At 44.3% G+C, this 21,222-nt stretch overlaps 1 non-coding gene across 1 annotated transcript; it reads right to left on the bottom strand.

Moving 5' to 3' along the window:
* Positions 1-17,934: 17,934 nt before the first annotated feature.
* Positions 17,935-18,006, bottom strand: ACRALDRAFT_t277. Its single transcript has one exon. It is a non-coding gene; the product is annotated as a tRNA-Ser (tRNA).
* Positions 18,007-21,222: the final 3,216 nt, after the last annotated feature.

Here is a 21,222-nt window from a genome sequence, read left to right as displayed (position 1 = left end):
TAGTTTTTCTGGCCGGGTATAAATAAGGATATATAGAAGTTTATCCGTAACTATAACCCGTATAATAGGAGTAATTATTAGCGGAATACGAAGCGCGGACTACTAAAGCCGCTGCCTATACTAGAGCGAATTCGTAGCCACCTTATAATAGACTTTATAATGGACCTGCCACTTACTAGTAAGGGCAGGGCGCGCTTCCTATAGGTGATCATAGACTAGCTAATAAAGTTAGTAACGCTAAAAGCGATAGAAATAATAAAAGCAGAAGTCTATATAGAACGCTTCCTAAACTACTATTTTAGGTTCCATGGTATACCCCTCTTAATTATTAGCGACTAAGGCTTAAATTAGACTAAGAGGTTCTAGCGATACTTCTATAAACTTATAAAGATTAAGCAGCGACTTAGCACGGCTTACTACCCATAAACCGATAAGGGACCTAAGAGACTAAACTAAGATATCTAAGCCTACCTTTATACCTTTATATACTATTCTTAGGACGATTAGGGTCGTTTATTACCCGTATAGTTATTGCTTAATAATAGGAAGAGCTTAACGACCTAGCTAAGCCTAGTTTTCCTAGAACACGGATTCTATATCGACCCTATCTAAGTCTATAACCCCTTACCTACATACCTAAAGGAAGCTAACGCCTATAATCTATTAAGTCCCCTATAAGGGGCTATAGAGTTTATATAGGTAGCTATAGCCTTAAAGTAACTATAAAATAAGGAAACCGCGAATAAGCGGCGACTCCTAGCGGAACGCTTCGAAGTAAAAGACCTCGCTTAGCTATCTATAGCTAATTACTCTACGCCTAGGCCTTCGAAAAAGCTAAGTTAGTTATACTAGAAGTATAGAGTAATAAAAGTGATTAACTCCTATATCGTCGAATTAGATATGCCCTCGGGGATATATCCCCGTTTCTACGTTAATATCTTAAAGTAAGCTAGCCACGACCCCCTCCCCGGATAAGTCGTAACTGACCCCTAGCCCGAACCGATCCGGGACGCCCTTTATAGCGCCGAGGAGTAGGAAATAAAGAGTATCCTATGCGCGCGGAATAAACGGCGAGGTCGCGGTATACGACATAAAGTACTAGTATACTAGGCGGGATACGCGGAATATATATAGAAACCGTTAGACGCCGTATAGAATACTAAGGCGTTAGACGATTTCGAAATAAGATATAGCCTAGCGGATAAGAATAACGGCCCTTTATACGAATATACTATAAGGAATATATAAGGATAAAAAGAACTTAATACGAGGGCGGTATAACCTATAGTCGTAAGTTAATTAAAGGGGGGGAATTTACTAGCCCCTTTAGCGGTTTCTAAGGAGATAAATACAACCTCTATAAAGGATATTAATTAATAGTATTACCGCCTAAGCTCTCCTTGTTATTATTATCGCTGCTACTAGTAACGAGACCGCTACCTCCCTAGAGGGCGGCGAGGATACCCTCTAGGAGGCGCGTCGTCGCGGCGCCCTATTCACGAACCTCCTAGCGGAGGGCCTCCACCTCGCGGCGGAGACCCTCGCCGTTATTAACGGGGGCGGGGGCAGGGTTAGTGTTAGTAGGGGTGGTAGTGGTAGCAGGGGCGGGGGCTATAGCGGGAGCGGGAGCGGCGTTAAGAGTCACCTTAGATAAAGAGGTATAATAATTATTATAAGCTAACTCGAAGGCCTCGCGGAGCTAGGTCAGGGTTAGCGGTAAACCGGAAAAAGACTTAGGAGTATTTATATTATTATTATCAGGATTATCGCGTATAGTATAACCCGTGTTTTAGATACGCAGGGTGCTCGTGGTTAATACGGTAGAACATAGCGTTACACCTCCACGAGCTAGACCCACCTTTTCCGCGTAAACGCCCTAAAACGCCCGATATTAGTATCGTTTAATTGCTCTTTTCAAGCCCGTTATGCGCACGCATAGCTTCGCTTTACGCAAGCCGTTATTATGCCGCAAAATGGGTGCGAAAACACAGCGTGGTGCGCACGCAAAGCCGCCCGAAAATTCTAAGGTGGCCCGTGCGCCCGCCGCCTAATCAGAGCCCGGGCCTTCCAAACAGCCCGTATAGACCACCCAGCCCCACACCGAGCCACCCACTAAGCCACGCGCATAGCCGTAGCAGCGCACGCAAACAACTAAGTTAACGCAACGCCCGATTCTAACGTAATAAGACCGACCCGGCCGCCCTAGCCGCCACGGCAGCCCCGAACCCCCGAATTCGACCTCCCCGGACCCGGCCCCACCTAGCCCCACTTTTCCTAAAACGGCTAGGGACGGGGAAGGGGATATAACTATAGAAGACGCCGATTCCGATAACGATTCTAATAAAATAGCCTACTATAAAACGCCTATATAAGCCTCTAAACGGGACTATAGCGCCTCTATAAGCCCTACGCCTAGAGCCCCCTCTAGGACCCGTATAAACCGGTATATAGCCGACGATTCGGAGTTAAAAGCCTCCCTGGGTCCCCCTCTAGGGGCCCCCTTTAGGACCCCTTCCAGGGCCCCCCCTGCTAAACCTGCTAAAAAACAGGGTCTAATTAGCTCTGCCTAGGCTAAAAAGACCTAAAGACCGGCTAAAGAATTCCCCCCTCTGTCCTAGAAGTCGACTAGTTTGGCTAGTAAGGCCTAGGTTAAAGGACTTCTCTAGTAGGCTCTTTAGCTGGTTTAGTAGGCCTATAGCCTCGACGCCGCCCCCCTGATTAAGGCTATTTTTATAGGGCTTAAATCCATTATCGAAGGAACCCCTATAGGTCCTATAACCCCTATAGCACCTATTACCTCTATACTTAAATAGAAGGTTAACGAACTAGCTTAGGCTATTCGTAAACTTATAGAATAATAATAATAATAGTAGCAGCAGCCCCTTTATAGCTAGACTACCGCTAAAGGAGCTTAAGCCCCCTCGGAAGCCACAGGCCCTATAGGGCCTACGGGCTCTATAGGGCCTGCCCCTCCCCCCCCTACTACTCTAAAAAACCCGAAAAAGGTCCGAAGAGTAGTGCTCTAGCCTACTAAAGGATAATCCCTCGGGGAAATCGACCCTCTCGAGCTTCGAAATAGGATTAATAAGGTCCTAAAAACCCCCGCCGTCGTAGTAGTTAGCTCCTCGACTAAGGGGAACCTCGTCCTAACCCCAGGCCCGAAATATACTACCGAATAGCTCCTAGAATCATAAAATCAGTGGTTTAAAGAGCTAAAAGACCTGCCTCTTTAGGCCCCTTAGCCTACTAGCGAGTAGTTTAAACTAGTCGTTAAACAGGTCCCGGTCTACCCTTTTAAAGAACAGGACCCCTTTACCGCCCCCTAGGAGGATCAGGGCCTCCGTTCCGGCCTAGGCCGAGGCCTAGCCGGTATAGCCACTAAAATTACGACCTTTAACCCTATTAAGGTCGTAGGCTTGTCTAGGTGGCTAGGTTACCCTAACCCCCTATTTAATAGCGGCACTATTATCCTAGCAGTGCCTACTAAAGCAGAGCAGAAGCACTACCTAAAATTCGGCCTATAGATCGCTGGCTAACGCCTTAAGGTCTATAAATATAGGCCTATCACCCTAAAAACCCAGTGCTCTAAGTACTGGAAATTCGGCTATACCAGGGGCACCTATAAGGGCGAAACGACCTGTTTTATCTACGCCGGTAACCACGAGTACTAGAACGAACACTACTATAACCGCTATAAAGAATACGGTATCTACGTCTATACTAAATACCACTACTATAACTATAACGGCGATCACCCCCCGGATAGCCCGAACTACGAGGTTATTCGAGCTATTAAATCCTAACTATTCCTATAAATAGTGGGTTTTCTAGCTCGAAAAGCCCGAAGACCGGGTTACTATTTATTTAATATAATACTAATAAATAATAACCGGCCCACGAATCGATCCTAGAATAGGCTTCAAAGGCGTCGGCTAATATAGTCCTAATTCAGGAACCTTACTGCTTTTAGAAACCGGAAGGCTAGGTGATTAAAAACCACTCGGCCTTCTATACCGCCCCCCTACCTCCTACACCTCCTAGGTCTTCCCTCTTAGACCTAGGGTGCTAGCCTATATTAGAAAGGCTAGTAATATCGACTTTTCCCTTCGAAACGACCTCCTCGACGACCTAGACGCTTAGATTATAAAGGTCTACTTCCCCTAGACCTTCTATATCCTACACGTCTATAATCAAGAAGAGCTCGACCCCTCGAAGAATACTAGGGGCCCCCGCCCCTCTTTAGGCACCGCGAGCCCCCCTAAACCGTTTACGACCCCCCCGGCGCCTCCTAGCCCCCCCCCTAGCCTCCCCCCCCTTTTTATGCTTTATAGCCCGCCCCTGGACAGAAGAAAGGGTCCTATAGGGCCTCTCGCTCCCTAGGCCCGCCCTTATTATAGGGGACTTTAATAAGAACCACTAGTAGTGGAACGGGGCTACGTCGAATTAGGATACTATTAAGGCCTAGCCTTTAGTAGACTAGTTAGATAGCCTTAGAGCTACCTGTTTAGTGGACCCTAAAGAGGTTAACCTGTATAGAGGGACCCTAATTAGGGATAATCTACGCAGGGAGTTAGTTATAGACCTAGCCTTCTACACGCCCGGCTTCCACCGCCTCCACTTTAATAGCTAGAGGTATATCGATAACACCACCTCCGACCACCGCGCTATCCTTATCTTAGCAGCTATTTTAGGTCCTAAAGGCCCTATAAATAAGGCTATCCTACCCGCCTATAACTATAAATTAGCGGACTGGGACCTGTTCTCTAGGTCTCTAAAGGACCTAGAACCCTAACTAACCCTTTAGCTATAGCAGGCGATCGACGCTGCAGACTAGGACTCTATAGGTCGCCACCTCTTAAGCTCTATTACTATAGCCCTGGAGTTCTTTACGCCTAGGCTTAAAGTAGTAGAGCGTTCGAAACCGTGGTGGACCAAAGAGCTAAAGACCCTACGAAAAGAGAGCAGTAGGGCCTTTAGGGTTTTTAAGAAAGAGGTAAAAAAGGGGGCCCCGGCCCCCCGGCTTGCCCCCCTTAAAGCTGCCTGGAAAGCAGCCCGAAACGCCTACTATCGCGCTATAAAAACAGTAAAAACCGACTACTAGGAGGCCTTCCTAGCCTAGGCCGAAGGTAACGAGATTTTTAAGGCGTATAGCTACACAAAAAGCAGCCTTAACGCCAAAATACCCCCTATTCAGGGACTAGAAGGCCCGAAGGCCTATACCTTCGAGGATAAGTGTAATACACTCCTAAGGACCCTGTTTCCTACCCCTAAGGCCACCGAGGCCACCGAGGCCACCGAGGCCACCGAGGCCACCGAGGCCAGCGAGGCCACCGCCACCGCCACCGACGCCCCTGAAGCCCCTGTTCGTATAGGCCCTTTAGGGGACCTAGGCCCCTCTAGCCCCTCTAGAGTGCCCTAGGACCTAACTAGTTTAGGTAGTAAGGACTCTAGGGGGCCCTAGGAGTGGCCTAGCCTACAGGCTATCGAACTATAGCGTGCTATCTTTAGAGCCGCTATAGGCAAAGCACCCGGCCCGGATCGTATAGGCTTAAAACCTATTTAATAAGCCTATAATGCGATACCGGGGGTCTTCCTACAGGCCTATGCAGCCCTTTTTTTAGTGGGTTATTACCCTACCTGTTAGAAGGAGGCCCTTAGTGTTGTTTAGCCTAAGCCAGGAAAAAAAGACTATTTATATCCTAAGTCTTATAGGATTATAGCCCTTCTAAACTGCCCAGGTAAAGTACTAGAAAGGGTTATAGCTGCTAGACTCGCCTTCCTTATAAATTCACGTAACGATCTTCTACACCCTAGTCAAATAAGAGGTAGAAAACAACGCTTAGCTCTCGATACAGCCCTTCTTTTACTAAACTATATCTAAAAATAACGGAAAAATCAGAAAAACCTAGTTGTTTCGACACTATTTTTGGATATTAAAGGCGCCTTCGATTATATCGCCAGACCATAGCTCCTTCGCACCCTAACAGCTTTAACAGCCCCCGAACCTAGTTAGCTGGGTCGCCTCCTTTATAGAAAATAGGCGTACCTAGCTAGCGTTCGAGGGGCAGGTCTAGCAGCCCACCCCCCTAAACATAGGGGTCCTATAGGGCTCCCCCGTATCCCCTATACTCTTCCTGATATATATTAGGGGGGTTATAGTGGAGAAAGGGTTCCAGGGCTTATAGCTCTCCTATATAAATAATTTTCAGCTATCTATAGCCTCTAAATCAGGTAGTAGGAACTATAGGACCCTAGAGTTAGCAGCTAACGCCCTTTTTAGCGCCGCCGAAAATAACTAAGTCCTCTTCGACCCGTAAAAAACAGAGCTTATCTATTTCTATAATAAACGCTCTATAGTCAACGACTCGGCTACTATAGCAGGGCACGACATCAGGTCTACCGAAGGGGCTATTAGGTGGCTTAGGGTCTGGTTCGACCCTAAGCTATCCTTTAAACCCCACGTCGAAAAACGGTTAAACTTAGCCACTAGCGCCTTAAATCGACTATAGCGGCTTGCTAGCTCCTAGAAGGGCCTTTCTTTTAGGGCCCTACGGCAGCTATATATAGCCTATATATCCACTATAGCTGACTTCGGCTTATAGCTCTGGTAGGACCCCGGGTCCTAAAAAACCCACCTAGTAGACCGACTAGAACGCCTATAATACGGCGCTATAGTTAGGGCCCTAGGTGCTTTTAGGGGCTCCCCTCTCCGCCCTTTAGAACTAGAAGCCGCTATTCCACCGGCCCGGGTTCGGTTAAATAAATCTAATAGGCTCTACGCCTTTAGGGTCTTAAAATTCCTACTGAACTACCCGATAAAGAAGGAGCTTCTAGATAGTGTCCGTGACGAATTAAGTAACGACGATAACAACCTCGCCCTCCTATAGACTCTATAGCCCTCTATATAGCTCTATAAGCTAGGGGGGGAACTACCGGCCTTAGTAGGGTCCTCCTAGGATATAGAGGCCCCGTCTACTAAGTGGGAGGCCCCCTGGGCCTTAGCGCCTTTAGCGGACCTACGGCCCTATTTTCTCGGCCCTATAGCGCCGCAGCCCTTTATAAGAGACCCCACCGACCCTAAAACAGCCTACCTCGAAGCCCTAACAGAAATCCAGTCTCTCGGTAGCTAGGTATCTGTTTTCTATACCGACGGCTCCTAAGGCCACCCTATAGGCTACCCGGGCCCTATAACGCCTAAATAAGCGGCGGCCGCTATTATATAGTGGTTACCCGCTAATAGGCCCTATAGAGCCCTAGGCCTTAACCTAGGCCCCGCTGCCAAAGTCGCTGACGCTAAGCTATACGCTATAGTTCAGGCCCTAGAGACTGCCCTATAATAGTCTTCTAGGCCCCGGGAGTGCTATATCTTTAGCGATTTATAGGCGGCTATTCAGAAGCTTTAGGGCCCCTCGCAGTGGGCTATAACTGCTAAAAACCATATCTCCCGCCTTAAACAATAAGGCACCTCAGTCTTTATCTAGTAGGTCCCGGCTTATATAGGGATAGAGGGCAACGAACTAGCAGATAAGGTAGCTAAACGGGCTCTAGACCCGGGAAAAGCTACTAAATTTGTTAAACTAGTTACCCTTAGTCACCTAAAACGCCGGGCAAACGCAGCTACGATAGCTAACTAGAAATCCCTCTAGGCTGCTAAAGAAGAGGCGGAAAAAAGGGGTAAAACAGTCCGGCTAGGCCGCCTATACAGGCGCCTAGTCCAGGATAACCTACGCTTCTCCCGAAAGCCCCTGTATTTATAGGGCCCGTGGTGGCTTTAATCAGCCTATATCCAGTTAAAAACTGAATTCGGCTACCTAAGACCCCACTAAAAACGGGCCTAAAACTGCTTTATAGACCGCTGCTCCTGCCCGGGCTCCCCGGTACAGGATATAGCGTACCTGATTTTATAGTGCCCTATATATAGGGCAGAAAGAGACGCCCTGCGGGAAGCCCTAGCAGGCCTACCGCTTACTCTACCGCTGTTATTTGGTACTAAAAAAGGATTACAGGGCTTATAGGCCTTCCTCCTAGCTACTAAGATAGCTACGGCAGAGTGGTTCAAGGGGCAAATTACTATAGATTCTGTGGTCTGATTTTCCTGGTTCGGTTTTCCTGACTTTAGTATAAAGAACAGGGTATTAGGCAGATTAATACGGAGGATTTCCTTTGTTATTTACTGATATTACTGCTTTTACTGCTCTACAGTACTATACTTAGCTGTCTTCTAGGACTATAGCGCCTAGCGCTATAGCCCGCCGCGCCATAGCTTTAGGGCTGTATGCGCGTAATGAATAAAAAAAGAAAAAAAGAAAAACCGCTAGGTTACCCCGAGCTAGTCCCTACGCTAGCTCGGAGTCTAGCTAGATAAAACGCTCTTATTTAAATCTTATATTAAGACTAAAACGGTAAAGGCCCGCTTTAGCGCCGGCTATATCCGGGGCCTTAACCGAGTTCTTAGCAGAGCACTACCCGCTATAATATATAAGGCTATCTATACTATTATCCTCCCTAAAGACCTCTTCGCCTTTAAAGTCTAGTACCCCGGCTATACCTAACCTAGTATAAAGCGTTAGAACAGGGGCTACCCTAGGGTAGGCACTAGGCTTATAGACTAGATCGATAAACTCCAGGTCGCGACGAACCTTACCCTCTAGGGCTGCCTCCCGGTCTAGAAGACTACTCTAATCCCTACTATACTTAGGGAAGCCAGCACTCCCCTAGTCGGACTACTCCTTAATACTGCCTATACCCGCTATACTATACGGTTATAAACCCTAGATAGTGCCTACCCGCTCCGTATAAGGATCGCCACTTATAGAACCCTCCGGAATTATAAGCGGCTGGTCACTAGTTGATCGTACTAAGTAAGGCCGAATAATTATATTAGCTAGAATTAAGGAAAGGAAAGGAAAAGGTCTATAGAGAAGTGCAGGATTTACTAGGTTTATACGAATCCGCGGTAAGGGTAGCGCGAGGTCCGAGTATCGGATCTGCGTGCTGATTAGCGGTTCCGGCCTAGTACCGGAACTATACTTTCGAGGGGTTAACCCGTGATATTACCCCCCCTCCCCCCCCCTTCCGGGACCGTAATAACTAAGCGCCGGACCTATTATTTTCTAAACGCGTCGCGAGGGAGGTATATATCCTCCCTTATATCGGATATATTCGCGTCGCGCGGCGTTCGCGGCGACTTCGCTCCTAAGTCGCTAGTGCTCCGCGACACGCTAAGCGCTTACCCTTTATATCGAAAACGCCCGGTTACTCCTTCCTTTTTATTCGTAAACTATTATAATAAATAGCTCTATAGGCTTCTATTATATTCCGTAGTTCGATATTATAGTATAAGCGTAGCTTTGCCCGGTTTTTCGTTTATAGTTAATTCTTCCTCTATAAGCCTATAACGTCGTTTTAGTAGTAAGCTTTATCGCTTATTCCGCGCTTAGGGCCGTGTTATTCTCCGCTAACTCGCGGTATAGTTATTCCGTATTTATAGTATTTCCGTTAATTTAATAAATAATATCCTTTTAACTATTTAATTAACTATTATAAGTCTCCCGATAAGTCCTCTTATCGATCCGTTAGATCATAGCTAACAGAGCGCGTCTAGATATACGCCCCCCGCTATAGCGCCCGCTACGCCTATAAGGGTACTATTAAAAAGCAGCCGGTTACCGGTAACGTTATGTCCCCCCCCCCCGCTCCTAATAAAGAGGAGCGCTATTAATCGGTTAAAAGCGTGGCCGAGGAGGCTCTCGCCGTTATAGCGAATACCGGTAAGCGTCCAGCTAAAAAGGAGGTTCGTGATAAGGCCTAGTACTTCGCTATAAGGATCTTACTAACTCTCTAGCAGGCTAGCACGCCTAGTAAGCGACCCCGCGGTCTAACCTATCCCCCTGGTTATTATCGTGACGATTTTTACCGCCCCTACGCTAATCGTACTACGGGTATAAAAATAAAGTTTAACTAGACGTGTTATAACTAGTCCGGGCCTAGCGCCGCCCGTAAAAAGCCTAAGTACTACGAGTACGCTATAGGATCCCACGCCTACCGCCTAGTAAGTTCCTTACAATCTATAAGCTAAGTAGTTAAGACTAATATCCCTAGCTCCCTCCTAGCGCCGCTAAATTTATCTATCCTATAGCTGCTATAGGTCACGCTATACGCGATAATCTAGACGATAATAACGTAAGTAGTCCTGAACCTTCTTTAAGGTCGCTGCTAACTCTAGTCTAGCTCCGCGAAGCCTTCGAATTAGCTCGCGGCGACTACTATACCTTATTATCCGAGGAACCCCCCGCCACCGCCACTACTACTATTAATACCGCCCCCGCCCCTATTAATAATAGCGAGGGTCTCCGCCGCGAAGTAAAGGCCCTCCGCTAAGAGGTTTAAGGCCAGGGCGCCGCGATAACGCGCCTCCTAGAGGGTATTCTCGCCGCCCTCTAGGGGGGTAGTAACCCTGCTACCGGTAGTAGTAATAATAGTAATAAGGGCGGCTCGGGTAGTAATACCGCTAACTAAAGTCCTTTATAAAGGTATTATCTGCCTTTTTAGGAACCGGTAAGGGGGCTAGTAAATTCCCCCCCTTTAATTAACTTATAACCAGATATCGTCCTCCCCTTATATCTAGGTCCCTTTATCTTCGCGTATACTTTATAGTATAATCTTATAAAGGCCCGTTATTCGTATCGGTCAGGCCGTATATTACCTTAAAAACGTCTAACGCTATAGTATCCTTCACGGCGTCTAACGGTTCCTAAGTAGGTTCTATATAACCTGCCTAGCGTACTAATACTTTATATTATATGCCGTAACCTCGCCGCTTATTCTATGCGTATAAGATACTTTCTACCTCCTACTCTTTATTACCGTAAAGGGTATCCCGGATCGGTTCGGGTTATAGGTTAGTCACGGCTTATATAGGGAGGGGGACGCGGCTAGCTTATTTTAGGATATCGATATAAAAGCGGGGATATATCCCTAAGGGCATATCTAACTCGATAATATAGGAGTTAATTACTTTTATTACTCTATACTTTTAGTATAGCCAGCTTAGCTTCTTAGAGGGTCTAGGCGTGGAATAGTTAGCTATAGAAAGCTAAGCGAGGTCTCCTACCTTAAAGCGTTCGGCTAGGAGTCGCTGTTTATTCGCGGACTCCTTATCCTATAGTTATTTCGAGGCTATAGCTACTTATACGAACTCTATAGCTCCCTATAAGCGACTTAGTAGGTTATAAGCGGCGGCTTTCTTCGGGTATATAGGCGTCGGGTCGTGGATTTAGATAGGGTCGACGTGGAACCCGTATTCTAAGAAAAAGGGGCTTAGCTAAGTCGTAAAGCTTTTCCTGCTATTAAGCGATAACTATACGGCGGGTAATAGGCGACCCTAGTTATCCTAGGAATAGTATATAAAGGCACGGAGGTAGGCCTGGATATCTTAATTTAGCCTTTCGGGCCCTTTATCGGTTTAGGGGTGGTAGGCTATACTAAGTCGCTACTTAATCCTTATAGGCTTATAGAAGTGTCGCTAGAACCTCCCGGTCTAGTTCGAGCCCCGGTTATTAACGATTAAAAGGGGTATACCGTAGAACCTAAAATAGCAGGTTAGGAAACGTTCCGCGTAGGCTTCTGCTTCTATTATTTTTATAGCTTCTAATATCACTAACTTCGTTAACCGGTCCGTGATTACCTATAAATAACGCGCTCTGCTTTTACTAGTAGGTGGCAGGTCCGTTATAAAGTCTATTATAAGGTAGCTACGGATTCGCTCTAGTATAGGTAATGGTTTTAATAGTCCGCGCTTCGCGTTCCGCTACTAGTTACCTCCGTTATAATAGTTATAGTTACGGATAAACTTCTATATATCCTTATTTATATTAGGCTAGAAGAATTATCGGGCTACTATAGTGATTATATTCTCCTTACCCGGGTAACCGCTAATAGCGGAGTTATAGATCGCCTATACTAAGCGTCCTCTTAGCGGCGAGTCTTTTCCCGAGCTTAGGACCTAGAGGCGATCCCGGAAAGTTATATATCCTATAGGGTTAAGAGAGTATTCCGCTATTAATAGTCGTAGTCTAAGGGATAGGTTAAAGCTATAAGCTTTTATAGTAATCGCGGTAAGGATACCTTAATACTAAGGGTTAGTCGCTATAGTTTCGTCCTAAAGTCGTTAAAGGTTTTTATTTACTACGAATATACGCTTAACGGATATTATTCTCTATATAATCGGCTTAGGGGTCGTTTTAGGGATTACGGAGTCGGGTATTAGTTAAATCACCCGCCCCTATTCCTGGTTATTTAAGCTATCCTTCGGGGCGTCCTATTCGCGACAGGAGAGCGTATCCGCTATAAAGTTCTTAGTACCTTACCGGTACTCTAGTATAAAGTTAAACTAGGCTAATTCGCTAGCCTAGTAACTTTATCTTTCGGTAAGGGACTATTTAGTTATAAAATACTTAAGGGCCTTATAGTCCGATAATATTATAAATTACTTATAGCTAGTTAGTTCTGCCTTCTAGGCGAGTATATAGCTTATAATTACTAATATCTCTTTATTATAAATAGGGTAGTTATACTCCGCCGGGGTAAGCTTATATAAGTAATACACGACTACGTAGTAATATCCCTATTTATCTACCTAGGATAGGATACCACCTAACGCGTAGCCCGAATAGTTAGTCTCTAATATAGTCTTATAGTCTACGTTCTATAACTATAAAACGGGTTCTATCTAGAAAAGTCGTTTAAGCTTCTTAAAGGCGGCGTCTTTTTCGGCCCCCCACCTAAAGAGTCGATCCTTCTTTATTAGTGCTAAGAGGGGAGCTATAATGCCTATAAAGTCGTAGATAAATATCCGGTAATAGTTCGCGAATCCTAAGAAACTTTATACTCCCTTTACCGAGGTAGGGGCTTCCTAGTCGCGGATAGCCTTTAACTTCTCGGGGTCGTAAGACACTCCCTTATCCGCTATAATAATAAAACCTAGGTATTTTACTATTATCACGCTAAACTCGTACTTAGCCGGGTCTAGGTTTAGGCTAGTATCTACGAGCCTACGTAATACTAGCCGGACCTTCGCTTTATAGTCCTTATAAGATCCATTAAAGTAGATTAGGATATCGTTAATGTATATAGTAACGAAGTCGTTAAGGAACTCTTATAAGGTCTGATTAATATAGCGTTAAAAGGTGGTGGGTGCACCACTTAATCCGAAGGGGTATACTAGCTACTTAAAGAGTCTAAAGCGTGTTCTAAAGGCTGTTTTACTCTTATACCCGGGGGCTATACGGATCTTATAGAAGGCGGCGATTATATTAAGCTTCGTAAACCACTTAGCTCTGGCTAGGTTACGTAGGGTCTTAGTGATTAGGGGGAGGGGGTAGCGATCTTGCTAGGTGATTATATTTAGAGCTTTATAATCGTAGTAAAACCGTAGCCCGCCCCTTAGCTTCTTTACGAATAAGACTAGCATAGTAGCCGCCGAGCTACTAGCTTATATAAATCCCTTATCTATTAGGTCGTTAAGCGTCTTCCGGAGCACTAGTAACTCTTCCCTTAATATACTATAAAGGGGCCCCCACGGTAAGGTCGGCTTAAGTCTATTAGGACCTTATTTTAGGGTGATTTCGTGGTTAACGCCTAGTCGGTGGGGGGGTAAGTCGTTAGCCTTATTAGGCGTAAAGAGGTTACTAAACTCTTATAGTATATTCGTAGGGATATAGTCCCGAGGGTCCACGGGTTCCTTTTTACGGAGAGCCTTATTAATATCCTATATACTAACAGCCCGGATTAAGGCGTCGAACTCGTCTCTTTCTTTTCCCTTTAATCCCCTTCTTATCCGTCGTGTCGTGGCCGCGAATACCGATCCCGAGACTAGCCTTACCTCGCGGATAGCTTATATATCGGCTAGTTCTTCCTCGCCTACTAGTCGTAGATTAATATCGGCGACTCTATAGTATAACCTACGATTCTTCGTGTAATATATAATATCGTTATACTCTAGCCACGGTTTTCCTAGGAACACGTACTAGTCTAGTCCTTCTACTATATAGGCAAAGACTTATTATATATAGCCGCTAATCTTAAGCTTAAACGCGGCGATCCCGGCGCTAATAGCCGGCTTAGACGTATCCAAGAATCCTCTTAATAGTCGTTTTCTCTTATCGACTAATAATAACTAAAGTCTTTAGGTAAAGCGTTTATTTATAGTAGCGTAGTAGTTATAACCCGTATCTATAAAAGCATATATATATCTTTTATTTACTCGTGTTAATATTAGGGCTAAGTCGCTGCTAGCTAGGTATTTAAACGCCTCCTACTCCTGCCGTAAGGCGGCTATCGGCTTTAACGCCCGTTTTCGCGTTAAAGCTATTCTTTTCCTAACTCTTCGTTATCCGAACTATCCGAACTTATAATAACGTTATTATCTTCGGCCTAGACCTTTACTACGCGGGCGCCCTTAGTCTTTAAGCCCTTATCCCGGGACTTATAGTTTATACGGATATATCTCTTCTTCCTATAACCCTAGTACTCCCGGTTATCGCGAGGTCGGTCTATAATCGTATCGGACCGGACCTAATTAATCCCGCCTATTATAACGTCTTTATCGGCGTCGGTCTTTTAGTTCCGGGTTCGGTTTAGCATATAAATATTCCGGCTAATTAGGCGTAAACCTTTTAGCTTCTAGGTAATACTCTAGGCCTTAATAACCTAGCTTATATAGTTATAGGGTAACTTCGCGGTAACTAAGGCGCTACGTAGCTTCTAGCTTAGGGCTCCCTTTAGGAAAGTAATCTTCGCTAAGTCTACCTACTCGCTATTACTTACTTAGGCGATCTGTTTTTCGAATTTCGGTAAGAACTACGAAAAGGTTTACTCCTTATATTATCTAAGAGAGCGTAGCGCGAGGGCCGCGCGAGGCTATTTATTCTGGTCCTTATATATACGGTCTAGGTAGGTAAGGAATAACTCTGGGTTACGGGTACCTCCCGGCCCCCTAGCGGCGTAAAAGGCTAACACCACTTATTAGGCACTCCCTTCTAAATATAAGTTAATATAATACTATATTTCGGCTCGGTTATTAAATAAGTGCTTATCTAGCAGGAGCTTATCGCGTATCTACTATAACTAGGTAGCGTACTCCGTTTATTTTCTACTAAACTTCGCGGGGTATAATAGGGGCTTAGTACGTAGCGGGCGTGGTTCGCTTAGTTCCTATAGGACTATAATCTAGGGGGGAGTAGAAGTTACCGGGGTTAGAGGACCTACCACCGACTCGGTAGGCGTGTTCGTAGGGGCTCCCTTTAAGGGGGGCGCGAGGTTAGGAGTAGGTTACTACGGGGCCTAGATATTCGCGAGTCCGTTTATAAGTCGTTAAAGTAGCTCTTATTATTAAGCTATCTATTCCTATAAGGGACCGAGCGTTATATTAATAGCTTCGGTGATCCTTCTATCCGTCTACTTAGCTAGCTCGGCGGGGTTTATAGGACCACCGCCGCCTAACGGCGCGTTCGTATCTAGCTCTATACTAACGCAGCGCGTAGGGTTCGGAGAATTCTAGCTATATAAGCGGCTAGTTACTAGTTAATCGCACTAAGTAAGGCCGAATAATTATATTAACTAGAATTAAGGAAAGGAAAGGAAAAGGTTTATAAAGAAGTGCAGGATTTACTAGGTTTATATAAATCCGCGGTAAGGGCAGCGCGAGGTCCGAGCGTCGGATCTACGTGCTAATTAGCGGTTCCGGCCTAGTACCGGAACTACACTTTTAAGGGGTTAACCCGTGATAGGAATAAAGGTAACAAACCACGCCTAATTACCCTTACGGACACTCTATAAGCAGTACCTAACTTCCCCGCCCCTATACTTACGCCGCCGGCCTATAATAGAGTCCCCGAATCCCTACGGGCATTAAAGGATAAAGAAGCCGCTATATCGACTTTTTTAAGGCCTAGAGCGCCGCCTATATATAAACGGATATTATAGCATACACTAATAGTTCTTAAACCGACTCTGCTACTAGAGCAGGGACGGGATACGGATACGTAGTATATAAGGGCACTAACCTTATATATATAGGTAAGCGCCCCCTTTTAAACGCTAAAGTCTTTAACGCCGAGATCGAGGGCGCTAAGGCCGGCCTAAGGGCTACCCTCTTAATCGTAGATACACGGACCACCTTTATCACGGTATACCTTAATAACACCTTAGTTATCCAGGGTATTAATAGACCGCTTACCCCGGTCTTATTATAAGAAGCCTTCCTGGACTTTTAATAGAAAGCCCGTAACCCTATTATTTTAGTATAATAGTTACCCGGCTATATAGGGATCCCGGGTAATAAACTTACGGACCGGCTTATAAAGGAAGGCGCCTATATACGTCCCCACTTCGAACCTAAGTCTATATATAGCCACGCTAAACGATAAGTAAGGTTAGCCCATAAGGAAGCCTTCTAGACCTAGTGGTAAGAGAATAAGCCCCGGAGCTACAACGATCTGCCCCTAGATACGTCTATTAAACCCACTAGGGAGCTCCTAACCCTAGACCGTTAGCAGTTCTACTAGCTACTAGCAGCCCGTATAATATATAGCGATTTTACTATATATTATACTCGCTTTAACTATAAGGGTGCCCTCCTAATATACTCCTATAGTAAGGATAAGACCCCCGCCTACCTCCTTTTCTGCTATAAAGCTTGAGGCCAGGCCGCCTTATAGGTCGGACGCCGCTAACACGTCTCCTAATAGCCAGGCCTAGAATAGCCTAGCTTTATTTAATACCTAGTTATAATAAACTTCTTTTTAAGAGTTTACCCCTATTTTAGCCCCACGGTATAATATACCTACTTAAGATATCGATAAGTTATAACGCCGCCGGGCGCTTACCTTAATTAACTACCCAGGACGTCTCTAATCTTACCTACCTCCCCGAAGGGATCGACGGCCGCTTAAGACACGGGCCTAAACGGCCGCCACGTAGGCGGAAGACTCGTATAGCACCTCCTGCTATAGGCAGGAATACTATACGGCCTACTACGAAATTATAGCTGGTAGGCGTTTAACGCCCCGCGGCTCCCTAAATCAAAACCACGAACCTCCTAAATATCCACTAACGCACACAGTTTATTTCAGTGTCTATACTCTGTCTTTTATATTATTATAGTATATACGTAGCACCATATAAACACTATACTTAAATTATATATAAACGCGGACAACCACTTTAGGCGTCCTTTCCTCTTCTTAGAGATCCCCTAGACGTTAAATAATAATAATATTATTATTATTATATACCTAGTATTCGCGGACCTTTCGCCGAACCTCCGCTAGCTTCTTAATACGTTCCTATATACCCTATCTAAGGTATCGTCCCTAGAGCGGATATATTCTACTATATATAGATAGTACCCATATAACGCTTTATATAGTAAAATACTAAGCGAGGAATACTCGTTATTATTAGAAATAAACCCTGCTTTAATAACTAAATAGGCTATTATATTATTATATTATTAGTAATCGTTTATAGGCACTTCTTTTTTTAATTTAATACGTATATATAGCCCTAAAGCTATAGTATAAGTCTATTAAGGAGACTATTCCTATAACGAGTATCTAGTCTATTTATATAAACTATTTAGAAGTAAAGAAGTGGCTAGCCTGTTTATAATTAGTCCAGGAATTATTAAGTGTCTTACGCGCGCCGTAGAGTTCCCTAGGCTCTAGGGCATAGTCGTAGAGGCGTGTGTGTGTGCGCGCTTAATACGCGCGTGTGTTATATAAAAGTCCTACCTCTCCTAAGGCAAGGATTACGTAAGGCGTGTATCTTCTAGTAGTCAGGTCGTAGTCTGACTAATATATCCCTGTTCGGGTCCCCTGTTTCGGTTTAAGGGCTCCGGGTAGTTTATACCCAAAAACTTTTTCGCGCGCGAAGTAAGGGGAGTAGGATTCGAACCTACGACTTTATAATAAGTTACTAGGCGTACTACTACTATACTATCCCCCTTATAAGTACTTAATTAGGAATTAATATAGTTATTCTATTTAACTATTTATTTATAGATAGTATATAGTAAATAATCGCTAAGCGTTTGCCTGTTTATAGTAAAACTTTATCTATAACTAACTACTAAATAGCTTATCCCGGTCTATTACTATACTCTTTAAGCTACCGAATCAGCACTTAATTTCTTTATATAGCAGCGCTACTAGCTAGGGTACTATTAAGTCCTTCCTTATAGGAATAAATAGGGTATACTTTATATAGTGGTTAATAACTACTAAAATAGCGTTATACGTTTACTCGTTAGCCCCTTTTATAAGCGGTAGACCTATAATAAAATCTATACTAATCTCTTAGAACGGATATATAAATAACAGTAGCGTCTATAGCGAGCTATACGGTTTATATCGCGGCACCTATACCCCTTAATACGCCGAATGTACGGCGATATAATCGCGAACATCCGCTACTAAGTCCACCTAGTAGAACTTTTTAAAAATCAGCTTAAGCGTCTTATTCGCTCCTATATACCCCGCCCTAGGATTATCGTGATGCTATCGCAGGACCTCCGCCCTTAAGGAGCCCTATACTGGTAGTATTAATCGTCCCTTAAATAATAGTATATCCTTTTCTCTAAGAGAATACCCCGCTCTCTTTCCGGTGCCTCGGCGAATATTCTTAATTAAGGATATATAATCCGGGTTAGTAGCCTATAGCCCTCTAACCAGATCTTCTAGTTCCTCGCTAATAATACGCCGACCTGCCGTTTTATTCCTAGCTAGCTCTTAGGCTATAGAACATAGGATATACTAATCCGGTATTATAGTAACCCTAGCCTTATTAGCCTTAGGCGTCGCCGATATCCTATCGGCGACCCTTTACTAGGCAGTCACCCTATACCCCGCGTCTTATATTTAGGAGCGGGTAATAGCAGCGATAATAACACGCCGGATACCGTTAATAGAATATAGGGGTTATAGCCCTCTTCCGTTTTCGTATTCTCTTAAGCTAGGCAGGGCCCCCTTTTATAGAGTTTATGCCCGCTTACGCTTACTAGGCCTATATTCGGGTAGCGTTACCCGAGTAGCCTAAACGTATACGATCTTCACCGCGTTACTTATTAGAGTAAGGTGGATACTCGCGATCCGTTAATAAACGCTTATTAGGAGGTCGCTAACTAGTTATAACCTTTATAATAAGGTAGGAAGTATATTATTATACGACGTCTTATCTATTATATAATCCGGCTATCTTAATAGGCCGTTTACCAGGTTTATTTTACCTAGGCGGTATTATACCTTAAAGTCGAATAACGATAATCGGTATACCTACTTAATAAGCCTTTTATAAAGGTCCTACGCCGGCGCCTTTAGTATACCCTTAAGCGCCTAATAGTCCGTGAGCACCGTGAATACCTACCCTATACCTTCGAGATAATAGCGCTAATACTTAAGGCTCTTTATTATAGCTAGTAGTTCCTACTACCCTATACCTTATCGTTACTCTATTTCGGAAAGCTTCCGCGAGAAATAAGCGACCGGTCGCTATCCAGTCTTATACTTTTAACTTAGGATCCCGGAAATAGCCTTATTCGAGGTATCCGTCTCGACCCTAATATATAGCACTAGATTCTAGTGTCTAGAATAGTCGCCGACCCGAAGGCGACTTTTAGTAATTTAAATACCCGCTTAGCGTTATCTAAGAACTTAAAAGGTCCCTTTTCCTTACCCGCTTAACGACCTTTTAATAGCGTAGTTAATAGCGTCGTGACTCTAAAATACCCCTCGATAAACCTCCTATAGAAATTAGTAAAACCAAGGAAAACTTAAATATCCCGGAATAACTTAGGCGCCGGTAACTCGGCGACCGTATATATATATTCCGGATCTATCGCGATACTTTCGGGAGTTACTATAAACCCTAAGAAGTCTACTTAGTTATAATAAAATTCGTATTTCGATAGCTTCGCGTATAGCTAGGCCCTATAAAGCCGATCTAAAACCCTTTTTAGGTTCTATATATACTATTACCTTAACGTGGAATATATAGGGATATTATTAAGGTAAGCGATAGAATATATATCTAGTAAACCGGTGAGTACTTAGTAAATATACGCCTAAAATATAGCCGGAGTACTCGTTAGCCCGAATAGTATAACCGTATAGTTATAATAGCTATATCGTATTCTAAACGCCGTCTTTTAGCGGTCCTCTTTCTTAATCCGGATCCTATAATAAGTATCTCGGATATCCACCTTAGAAAAGTACTTTACCCCGGCGAGCCTATCTAATAACTCGCCGACTAGGGGTAGAGGGTCCCTGTTTTTAATCGTTATAGCGTTTAATCCTTAATAATTAACGCAGAGTCGTAAACTACCGTCCTTTCTAGGCACGAATAGCACCGGTAAGCCAGCGGCGCTTATTAAGTATTAGATACAACCGCTCGCTATCCCTTTAGCAATATACTTCTTAAGCTCCTCTAGCTAGGCTTAAGATAAAGGATATAATGGCCCGAATAGCGGTTCCTTCCTATCTTATAAGTTAATCGTGTATTCGGCGTCCTTTAATAAGGGCGGCTCCTTCGTGGCCTATTTCGAAAATATATCCTAGTAACTAGTAATTTCCGGCAATAGTTCGACGACTAGTCCGTATATCACCTTATTATCTATAGACAGAATAGTTATATCCGGCGTCCCCGGTACGATAATAGTAGTAGCAGCGATATATATAATATATACCTTCGCCCGCTTCTTAATAACCTCGCGAGCCTATAGCTCGGGGTCTATAATTAAGATCGGCCCGTAAATAAATATTCGGCTAGCCGTATCGATTATAATACCTTCCTAACCTATACTATCGTTTAAGAGCAGTAATTATCCAGTATCCTTAAGTCGATCCGTATATAGGAAGACCCTTTTTAATAGGCGTGGCCGCCCTTTTATATCTAGTAGATAAAAGGCTAAGCCGTACGCTCCGCGAACCCTCGCCGGGCTACTATCAAAGCCTTCGATTTCTAGAGTCTCGACCTCTAGAAGCGGTTTTAACCCTAGGCGTTCTACTAACGCCAGGCTAATAATATCCACTTACGTATAGGTATCTAAATCCACGCTAAACTTAATCTCCTTTCCGTGATAGATTATTATTATTATAGATCTCGCTACCTCGCTAACTATAATCGCCGGCCAGTTATTAGGCGTAGGTTCGGCCTCCCCGTCTACGC

This window comes from Sodiomyces alcalophilus (genome assembly GCF_042370955.1).
Source record: "Sodiomyces alcalophilus JCM 7366 unplaced genomic scaffold ACRALscaffold_9, whole genome shotgun sequence".
NCBI lineage: Eukaryota > Fungi > Ascomycota > Sordariomycetes > Glomerellales > Plectosphaerellaceae > Sodiomyces > Sodiomyces alcalophilus.
The sequence above is the reverse complement of the archived record's forward strand: the minus strand, read 5'-3'. Positions and strand labels throughout refer to the sequence as shown.